At 37.7% G+C, this 11,314-nt stretch overlaps 1 long non-coding RNA gene across 1 annotated transcript; it reads right to left on the minus strand.

Annotated features, from left to right (window-relative positions):
• Positions 1 to 228: 228 nt before the first annotated feature.
• LOC307001877 lies at positions 229 to 9,628 on the minus strand. Its single transcript, XR_013798349.1, has 3 exons — positions 9,450 to 9,628; positions 8,824 to 8,956; positions 229 to 1,525 (listed from the first exon to the last, which is right to left on the minus strand). It is a non-coding gene; the product is annotated as an uncharacterized lncRNA (long non-coding RNA).
• Positions 9,629 to 11,314: the final 1,686 nt, after the last annotated feature.

The following is an 11,314-nucleotide window of genomic DNA, read 5'->3' on the forward strand; positions in this document are numbered from 1 at the left end:
GTGTCCTCTCAACTATGTCCAGTTTTGCTCTGAAATGGTATTTCAGTCAGAATCCGAATCCCATTGTAGCATAGAAACTGTGCGTATTAAAGGTATATCTCACTTGCTGTTAGATCTTTCAACAACATGACACTCTCTTGGATAGTTTGAGAATAGTGTTGGCATTTGTGGACAAGCACTACCATGGTTTAGGTCTCATCTATCCAGCAGCTACCATTTTCTTTGTGTAAATGAACAGACATCTCATTAGAAACAAGTATGGAGTGCCACCGGGCTCAATATTAGGTCCTCTTGATTTTCTCCTTATGCCTTCTCTGGGGGACATTATTATTTGATTTCATTGTTATATCGATTTTATATTGATGTTTAGATGATATTTAGATGATTTATATTTCTTCACAACTTACTGGGGGGGGGGGGGGGGGGGGGGGGGGGGATTTTTATAAAAAAAATAAACAAGAAGGTGCTGGTTTCAAATTTTTCAGTCTATGTCGTTTAATTTATATTCTTTCATTTACATCGTCATTTCACAGAAAGACAGAAGTTTAACTAATATATCACAGCAATCAATCAATAGTAAAGGAGGTGGTAATGCTTGGCCACAGCGGTCCATATGTACAAAATAAAATAAAAAGCCTCAAGACAAAGTATAAAGAGGTTAAGAAATAAACAGTAATGAAGGTAGACAGTCAGATTTGGTCTTAATTTTACACAGAAACATATTTGCTGGTGCAAATTTAGATTGCAAAGCCATTTAAAACTTTCCACACAATAAACACTAATAGGGTCTCACATCAACATGACTTTTTAGGTGTATCTGTAAGTGAGATGATGGCAAAAGCATTATTTTTATTACACTGATCATCACAATTAAATTGTCTTTCCCCAGAGTGAAGTCGCAGGTGATTTTTAAAATGTCTCCTTGTCGTAAACATCTCGCCACATTCAGAACAATGCAATATCTTTCCAGAGTGAGTCTGCAAATGGCGTTTCCGGTCTCTTTGATATTTGAAACTCTCCTCACACCGAGGACACTTGAAAGGCTTCTCTCCAGTGTGAATTCTCATGTGAACCTCGAGGTTTCCATTTTGAGTGAAACACTTCCCACAGTAATTGCAGGTGTAAGGCTTCTCTCCAGTGTGAAGTCTCATGTGGGCATTAAGGTTTCCTTTATATGCATAACTGTTTCCGCACTGTTGGCAGGTGAAAGGCTTCTCTCCATTGTGAATTCTCATGTGGACTTTAAGGTTTTGTTTTTGAGTGAAACTTTTTCCACACTGTTGGCATGTGAAAGGCTTTTCTCCAGTGTGAATTCTCACGTGGACTTCAAAGTTTCGTTTATGATTGAAACTCCTTCCACAGTGACTGCAGGTGAAATAGCTGTTAGATTTGGGCTTCCGGGCACCTTTTTTTAAGCGAGTCATTTCAGTCAGTGTGGATTTTTCTCCGATCATGAAATCATGTTTCTCATCTTTCACTTCCATATTATTCAGTTCTTGACTCTCCTCTTTCAGCGCTATCAGGTCTAAAGCAAAAACAGACGAATACAAGTTAACACGGCACGAAGCAAGAGACATGAAAAACAACATGAAGCAGAAAAACCAACAGCATGTATAATATATGCACTAAGATACTAAAAGAGGTGTTACCTGACATCTCAGAACCTCTTCTCAATATCGTAACCTCTTCACATTCTTTAGGACAAAAACCTGCCAGTTATCAAACCCTTTATTAAACACAGCTTGACCCAGGGAAATTGACTGATGGCAAATCACCTATTCATGTATAAAATATTAGAAAAATAGTGTCCTCTCAACTATGTCCAGTTTTGCCCTGAAATTGTATTTTAGTCAGAATCCGAATCCCATTGTAGCATAGAAACTGTGCGTATTAAAGGTATATCTCACTTGCTGTTAGATCTTTCGACAACATGACATTCTCTTCGATAGTTTGAGAATAGTGTTGGCATTTGTGGACAAGCACTACCATGGTTTAGGTCCCATCTATCCAGCAGCTACCATTTTCTTTGTGTAAATTAACAGACATCTCATCAGAAACAAGTATGGAGTGCCACAGGGCTCGGTATTAGGTCCTCTGATTTTCTCCTTATGCCTTCTCTGGGGGACATTATTATTTGATTTCATTGTTATATCGATTTTATATCGATGTTATTTAGATGATGCTTCTTATATTTCTTCACAACTTACTGCACAATTGGAAAAGTTAACAGAGGTTATTGTTGATATTAGTGCTGCATCAGCTAGGGTAAGTGTACCTATTAAGCCCATGTACCCTTTAAGCCCACTTTCAACTTTGAAGTCTAAAATAAAAAAGAGAAAATCATATTTTTTGCTGCTCCTTATTTTAACCAATCCAGTGATTTGTAACTTACCTGACATTTTTTATTGCATGTTAAACACATTTGGCAATGTTAAGTTAGCCCCACTCATGTGCATGCGGTCTCAGGGGACCTCAAACAAAGACACCCAAAAACTTTGGTGTTTCTGGACCCTTCAGAAATCAACACATTTCTGCAATTTTCAGCCATTCTTTTGGTAACTAAATTGATATTATGTCAAATAAGAGATAAATGTATTGTTTTTTGTGTATGAACAAATAATAATTCATAATTTTATATAATTTTCCTTTAAATGGAAAGATGAATTTTATTAGTTTGCGCTCAAAGCTAATCTCAAGGTCAAACCATTAGCCTTACTGGAAGATAGACTGCTGAAGAATTAAGCATGTGAACTACAAACACTTTATTTATTTATTTAATGATTTATTTTACATTAATTTACAAATAAATACATCATAAATTGTTTTGTTGGGAAGATTATTTTCATAAATTAACTTTTTAAAGATGGGCTTAAATGGTACAGCGCCATAAAACGCATGCAAATTAGAGTCAACACAAGCTAACCTTGAATGAAAAAAACATAACATTTCTTAATGTGGGCACAATGGAAATTACTATGATGCTTTGTCCACAGTATATTTAAGCTCCTTGCATGTCTGTGTAAACATATATTATATTTTTTAAAGGAAAACTGTCTTTTTTTCACCTTTACTGACTGTGGAACCATTTAAGCCCACCTTATGTGTTTCAATGAGGAATCCCTCAAATTACAATGTTTAATCAACTTTGTGAGAGAAATTGTTTAATGACCTATCAATTGGATACTTCATGTGGAATTTTGACTTCATGTGGAACCAAGCCGACTCAAGGCTCCATACTTAGGACATGGGAGGACCACTAGTGGACCCCCCCTAACCCCTGAGTCTGGAATCCCAACTTGGGTTCCTTCCCAGGATACACTCGGTCAAAGTTCCAGCTTTGACCAGGCATAACTCCAGAATAAAGCCAACTTAAGGCTCCATACTCCCGGTGTGGGGGGCCCACTAGAATACCCCCTGAAAGCCAAGAGTATGGATCCGCAACTCGGCTAGACTCCTGAGATGCTCCAGAGTCAAGCCGACTGAAGGCTCCAGACCACCGGCCTGGACCCCCAGCCACTAACACCTACCAATCACACCCAGGGCTCTAATCAAACATTAGCTAAATTAATTTTTTTAATGCTTCCCTGTCACTGAATAAATATATCAATGTTTTACTTATTTTAAAAAAATTAAAAAAATTATATTGTATAAATCAATCATGATGTGGGCTTATTTGGAACACATGCGGGCTTAAATGGTGCCAAAGTACCAATTAAGCCCATGCCAGACTTCTGACTTTATTAATAAAATATCTTAATTTTATATTCTAAAATGTACATCAACTAATAAATACATTTTCAAATGTGAGATTAATCTTGCATTTTAACAAATAATTTTTCTTATAAACCATGTCAATATCTATGAAAAAAACCTAGACTTAGATTTTGGTGGGCTTAATGGGTACGCTTACCCTAATCAATAAAATAATTGGGGGGAAAATAATAATCAATAATGAAACTGATGTTTGCACGGCATCAGACGGAGTATCATCTTGCCCTAAAATCCACCAGAGAGGCATAATATTCACGTATGATCAATGAAGGTGCAGCTAATACGATGATGTTTTTTAAAACAATCATCAAACTTCTTAAACCTCAAAATGAAAACATCTGCCCTTCTTTTGAGATGTGCAACAAATTTCACAAATACTTAAGTGAGAAAGTCCAAAATATCTACAGCTCCATTGCTTCTGGCTCATCTTGGTTGTCTACCGACGCGAGTCTCATTTTAAAAATGTGCTTTCCACTTCCTTCTCTAATTTTTTGTTGGCCAGTGACAGCAATATCTGTCCACAAACAATTTACTAGAACCGTTCCAGTCTGGTTTTAGATCAGGACACAGCACTGGGACTGCTCTTGTCCGGGTCACGAATGACCTTCTTACTTTTGCTGACTGTGGTGCTTGCATTATTTTAGTCCTGTTAGACATAAGTGCTACTTTCTACACAGTTTTTCATTCCATCCTTTTGGAAAGGTTGTGTGATTGGTTGGGCAACTCTAGTCTTGTGTTTGAATGGTTTACATCCTATCTCACTGATCGTTTTCAGCACGTAAGTCTGGGGAATAACAAATCTAAGCCAACACTAGTTCAGCAGGGTGTCCCACAAGGTGCTGTATTGGGGCCAATATTGTTTAGCATATATGCATTACCTCTTGGTGTGACATCATTAGAAAGTATGGTTTGGGGTTTCATTGCTATGCTGACAAAACACAGATCTATGTCAGCACATACCCTGATCCCAATCTTGCAATCACTGCTCTTACTACTTGTCTGGACGAAATAAAACTGTGGATGTAACTAAAATACTTTAAACTTAACGAGACGAAAACTAAACTTTTACTTCTTGATACGCCAACAGCTCTACGTAAATCTAATAATCTAAATCTGTTTATTGACTCTGATTTAGTGTCTCCGTCATCTTTAGAGCGTAATCCTGCTGTTATTTTTGATTCACAGCTAACATTTGATGACCATATTAAAATGGTCGCGAAAGCTGCGTTTTAGGCTTATCCATGGCTTTATTACATCAAGGCTTGATTACTGCAATTCCCTTTATTCTGGTCTTCCTGATAAGTCAAATAATAAACTTCAAAATTCAGCCGCACGCTTACTGACTTACACAACTGCTCGTCAGCATATTTCTCTGGTTCTTTATAGACTGCATTGGCTTCCAATACAGGCACATATTGATTTTAAAACATTGATTTTAACATGCAGTATATAGCTCTTCATGGGTCAGCTCCAGCATACCTTATTAACTTAGTCAGCCCTTAAATTCCAACTAGTTCTCTACGTTCTTCCGACTCTTTTACTCTTCGGCAGCCTACATTCAAATAGAAGTCTATGGGTGGTCGAGTATTTTCCAATTCAGCTCAAGGGTTATGGAATGCTCTTCCATCGACAATTAGAAACTCGCCAACACTGGCCTGCTTCAAGAAGTCCCTAAGACTCATCTTTTTAAACCCGTTTATTTTGCTTGAGTACTTGATTACTTCTGTACTTTTTTTATTTTATTCCTGGGATACCTCCCTGAAATGACTTTTTGCAGGTTGGGATGCCTGCATAAAGTATCGCAATAACTTGCGAAACAAATGTATCATAAGGCATACATTTATTCCTTTTGTTAAGATTTTAATAAACTATTGGTAGTGTTTCTGCTTGTCTTTTCTGTTTTTTTTCTGTTCTTGTCGTTCCTCTTTTTTTCAGTGATTCTGCTTGTTAACAGCAGGTGTGTCACTAATGCTCAATCATCACTTAATTTATCAATTATCTAATTAGCCTAACTGCCACACTACTTCAGTGACTACGTTTACAAGCAGCCAATAACCCGTTCAAAACCGGAATATTAACAATAACCCGGTCGCGCACGGCCATGTAAACACCGGCAAAAGCCCGAATATGCTCATATTCCGTTTTTTAAAAACACGAATATGATCCCTGGGTTACCCCTTTTCTAACCCGAATATTTGGTCATGTAAACGCGTATCGTGTATTCCCATCAAAAGGAACATTGATTTGTGTTCTGCGCATGTTCTATTCGCAAGGAATCTTGGTCTTTTAAAGAAAGAGGAACTTCTAAACCCGCATGCAGTATATCGGAAGTAAGCAAGAAGTAGAGGTAAACATGGTGAGACGCAGCACAGTAGTGTCAAGTGCTGCTGGTGGGTCAGTACCAGCACCAAAGCGCAAACAAAGCCGATCGCTATCTGCCCCGAACTATTCATTATCCGCGTGCTGCTGCTGTTGTTGTTGTCTTTGGATACAGGAAGAAGAATCGGAAATGACGCATATTGCGTCTTAAGGTTGTCCGTACGTCCAGACGCTAACCGTGCGCCGCCGGTTACATCGGGATATTGCCAATTGATTACAAATTCCATGTATACAGGAGTAACTCTCTCTGCTCACGCATGTAAACGGGTTATTCCGATTGTTTCAAAAACCCAAATAGTGACCTTAACCCGGCCAAAATCCGAATATTGACAGCTTGTAAACGTAGTCAGTTACGTTAACACTCTATATTGGGACCATGAACACTAATATGTTTTCGTTTTGTCTATCCACATTTTTGCGTTTTTGAGTGGATCAATTTGAAAACGCTGTAGTGTGGACTGTGAAAACGATGAGGCATGTTCAGTCATTTGATGCATATTGTACCCATAGATATCTCTGGTTATACCGGCATTGCTGTCCCTGCTTTATACTTTCATAGTGTTAAGAGAAATGTTCCTTTGTATATAGTCTTCATATTGCATTCCAGCAAAGATGACTCACGGGCTTTTATGTAGCTCAAACAGTAGAGCAATGGCGCTCACAATGCCAAGGTTATGGGTACGATTCCCAGGGAAAGCAAGAATTGAATTGATAAGAATGTAAAATGTGTACCTTGAAATATAATGTAAGTCGCTTTGGATAAAAGCGTCTCGTAAATGTAAATGACTGAAAATTTACTCGCAATTGCTGTCCTGCGGCAAAACAAGACAACTGCGCTTGTCATGTGATTTTGAGTGTGACCTGTGAATGGTGAGATATTTTGCTAATAAAATGATAGTGCCAGAAGAATAGTGTGATAACTTTATTTTGTCTGCTCTCTCGGTTTCATCTTCTGAACTTGCAGAATGTTTATGCATGGGCAGTAAGCTAACTTTAGCAATTTCAGACGTTTCGCTTGAAAACGCTAGTTTGGACGAGAGCTGTGCAAATGTATCCGGAGGTGTTCACTTTAAAGGGTAACTAAACACTAAACCAAGTTTTTTTTGTTAATGATCTGTAAGAATGGAGCTTCATAAATGTTGTTCATTAATTCGAGTACTTTTTTTAACATTTGAGTATAAAGTGTTTTAATCTTAAAATATATGGTGTAAAAACGTCTGAGTGCTGCCCTCTTCAGGTTAAACGGAATCTCCTGAAGTAGGGGTACTCTCTGACGTAGGGTACTCTGTGACGCTACTCTGCCACGCCCCTGGCAGCCCCTGGTATAAAAGCATCTGGCTTCCGTCAAAACCACTGTAGCGAGTCAGGAGTTGGAAATTGGAATGACGAGTATTGAAAACGATCAGGATAGCGTATTTTAGCATCTAGTTAGCATAGCATTTATATAGTTATTTAGATTATTTCGTGTAGCCTAGCTAGTTATTTAGCATAGTTGTTAGTGTTGTTAGAAGCATAGTTAGTAGCATAGTATTGCATCAGTTAGGATAGTGTAGATTTTTAGCATTAGCTTTATCTGTATTTAGTACAGTGGTTAGGCTGGTATAGGTGTAATGGCACTGCTGGACTGTATAACTCTCCACCAGACTTGGAAATTAGCGCCAGTGTTTACATGCACTTGTGTGCCAAACGCTGCTCTTCCTGCATGGACTCCACAACCGCCGGCGCGTTTTGCTGGATATTTTTTTTCACATAGCGGCAAAATATGCTTAACGTAGGTCAATAGTAATAATAATCCACTCAGATACTGTCCCCATTCTCTCTTGCGCGGCTGCTTCGCTAGCATCGTCGGATGCCGATCGCGATGCGGGAGTTATGCGATGCGACACCGCAGTCTGAGCTCGCGGCTCGAATTGATATGGTTTTGGCTCTGTGTCCACAGACAATTCGTCCACTTCAGGGGAAGGTGGGGGAGAAAAGTCCTCGACTTTAAATGACCGCTCTGTTGTAAAGCTACTTGCGTCACTCCAGTCACTCTCCATCTTAGCGAGTCTGACAGCAGCTGTCAATCACTGCGGGTCTGTCAATCACCCGCTCAGCCCCGCCCCTCGGTTCGTCCGTTGGGCTCTGCCCACTTTTCCAGCATTTTTCAAATATTGCCAGTGGGTGGAGTCAGGCTCTGACCAGGGGTTTAGTTACCCTTTAAGGATTTTCCTCTCTATGGTCTGTGAATCTTTACATACAATCCTTATCCTTTTTTAAACCAGAAATCTTGCATCTTTAATGGTTCCAACACTATAGTCCTGTAGACGAAGCATACAAACTAATTTTTCTGCTACAAGCTTCTTATTTCACTGAAAATCATTGAAATTACATCTTATTGTAAGCCGAAAAAAAGATGATCTATGATGTATTCAATTGTCACTGTGACATGTGGCATCAGAGTTCAGCGACGGCGGACTCAAGCTCTGATGACCACACAGCAGATAAATCTCACCGATCAGTTACATCCAGCCCAAGTCAAACACACCTGGTCATGTGATCTAAACAAACGTGTCAAACAGAACTCATATGGCCCCTTGTACGACATTCTTCAAAAATATAATTAATTTCTGTAGAGGCTGACATTTCAATGATAATCAAATGACTGAGTTCAGCTTTGAGAATGAAACTAACCTGTTTGTTCCTCAGTATCTTCATGTTTCACTATGAAAGCTTCTTCAATCTGTATGTCTTCACTCTCCTCTTTAATAAACGCCATCTTTATAATAGTGTCACGTGGATCTCAGATGTTTCTCCAGGAGTTTTCCTGTGTGTTTGGACAATTTGTCATGTTAAAAATAAGATTAATAAACAGAAAGAAAAATAAATCTACAGTAAATCTGTGTGTGTGTCTCAATCAGCTCTAGTTCAGTAGTTCAGCGCACTGGTGAGGGAGTCAGTCAGACTGAGAGTTAATGGACTTACATCAACTGATTAGACAAAAATTATTTAGGCATGATTTATATTAGATACTTAAAGATGTTATATTCAACAATATACACTTTCATGAAACATTTGCTAATGGTTTATAAAAGTGGTCATATACGTTTGTATTCTCGTTATAGTTGCACTGTTTTGATCAGCTGGTCTCGTCAGCGGTGATTCGACCAAAGGAATCGTTTTGCGAAGCTATAGATTCAAATGACTCGTAGTTTCGAAAAGCTCCGTTTCTCCATCACAGATCTTGTGCTGAATTCGTGTCCGATAAACTGATTCAAGATTTAGGGAGCGAAATGATAAGTACCCTTTCTGTTACTCACGTGTGGATGCGTATTTCTCACAAAATAACCTTCATTAATGCAGTGTTACGCTCAATAATCATTCATTCATTTTTACATTGCTTCATTCAGCTGCATCACAAACGCAGGAGCGTGGCGCACCCGTATGATGTCACATCGTCATACCAAAATAAAAGCCCTGTTCACTCGCAAACATTCTTGGTGAAATACACATTTACCGGTATATGTATTTTGTCCAATTATGTGTTAATAATTAGATCAAATCTACCAATTGCATTAGATCAAATCTACCAATTGCAAGAGATTAAGAAGTATATTTTTCAACAAGCCATCTTTCCAGAATGATTAACAAAACATATTGATAGGCCTATAGTTCCAAACATTAAGTTAACTAGTTGTTTATTAGCATCCATATTACTAGAGTGAGAATTGAACCCTTAACTAATGTGTTACCATAGTTATAGTTATATATATATATATATATGTAACAACTATGTTAGTAGGGGAGAGCGGGGCTCACCCTAACGCTTTTAGACTTTCTCAGTTTGTGTAAAACTACTTATGGGTTAAGAGTATTTATTTTTACCCTCATTAATTTCACTCACATCTAGTACAATTATGTGGTTTTCTTTCATTAATACAGTGTATACTTTTTTCTTGATTTACCCCGATAGAATGAAAGTGAAATGTGACAACATTGTAACATGACCATAGGACAGATTCAAATGTTTTCTGATCTAAAAAATAAATAAATAAATAATATAATATAAAGTATTCTATCAATAAAATACTATTATTAACTTTTTTTATATAAAATAATGGCATTTTTAATATTTAAAAATAAAATGTTTTCTGATCTAAGAAGAAAAATACAATCTAAATTATTTTGTCAATAAAATACTATTATAAACTTTTTTAATATAAAATAATGGCATTTTTAATAATAAAAAATCAAAGATTTTTTTGAGTGTCTTCTGCTGGTTAGATCAGCATTAAAGAACTATCTCAACTGTTACAAAACAGATATAAGATTTAAATATCAGATTGGTGTCATTTTAAATAAACACAAAAAAACAGAGATGAAAAATTAGAAACTTACTTTTGCTATGGTTAAATAAATGTTCAGTGATATCTTCCAAAGATTTCAGAATTTTGCCGCAATTTTACAAATACACTAAGTTTCGTCATGCTGGCATGTGTGGAAGTATTTAAAACAAATGTGTGACAACTAGCCCCGTGTTAGTTTGTGCCTCACTCACCCTTACATATAAAGCACTAACATTGTAGTTAATAGTTAGTTAATTGTGAAAATTGGACCCTAAACTAAAGTGTATGTGTACACACACAAGGACTAAAATTAACACTCGCCAAGCCCCAAACGCGAGTACAATTGAAATTCGGGGTTGCTGAGTGAAACGGTGTCAATTGCCAGTTGGCCAGTAACAATTTTTAAATAATAACAAGTTGATGGGTCAGTGTTGCATCATCATGAAAGTTTCAGCCTTTCCAATGTAAATATTCAAGTGCTGGAATTCGTTACTCGTGTGCTGTGTGTAGGGTTGCCACCTTCAATACAGAAAAATAAGGGACGCCTGCCGCAGCGGGGGGGACACCCCTCGGGGCCACGATGACCACAGGTACGATGACGTGCCAGTGGTGGTAAATCACAACTTAAAACATGTTTTCATAAAAATATTGAGATTGATACGGGCATTATAAAAAGATATCTGCTATTGAAATCAGTGTGAACAGATGCACTCAGTCTCTCTATATCACAAGTCATATCGTCATAGCTGAATACACAGCTATGACGATAACAAACATAAGCCGCGTTTCCACCTCGGGAACTTTCCCCAGGAACTTTGGGCTGGCACTCGGTGTGTTTA

The sequence above is a fragment of the Phoxinus phoxinus genome (assembly GCF_949152265.1).
Source record: "Phoxinus phoxinus genome assembly, chromosome: 7".
Classification (NCBI taxonomy): domain Eukaryota; kingdom Metazoa; phylum Chordata; class Actinopteri; order Cypriniformes; family Leuciscidae; genus Phoxinus; species Phoxinus phoxinus.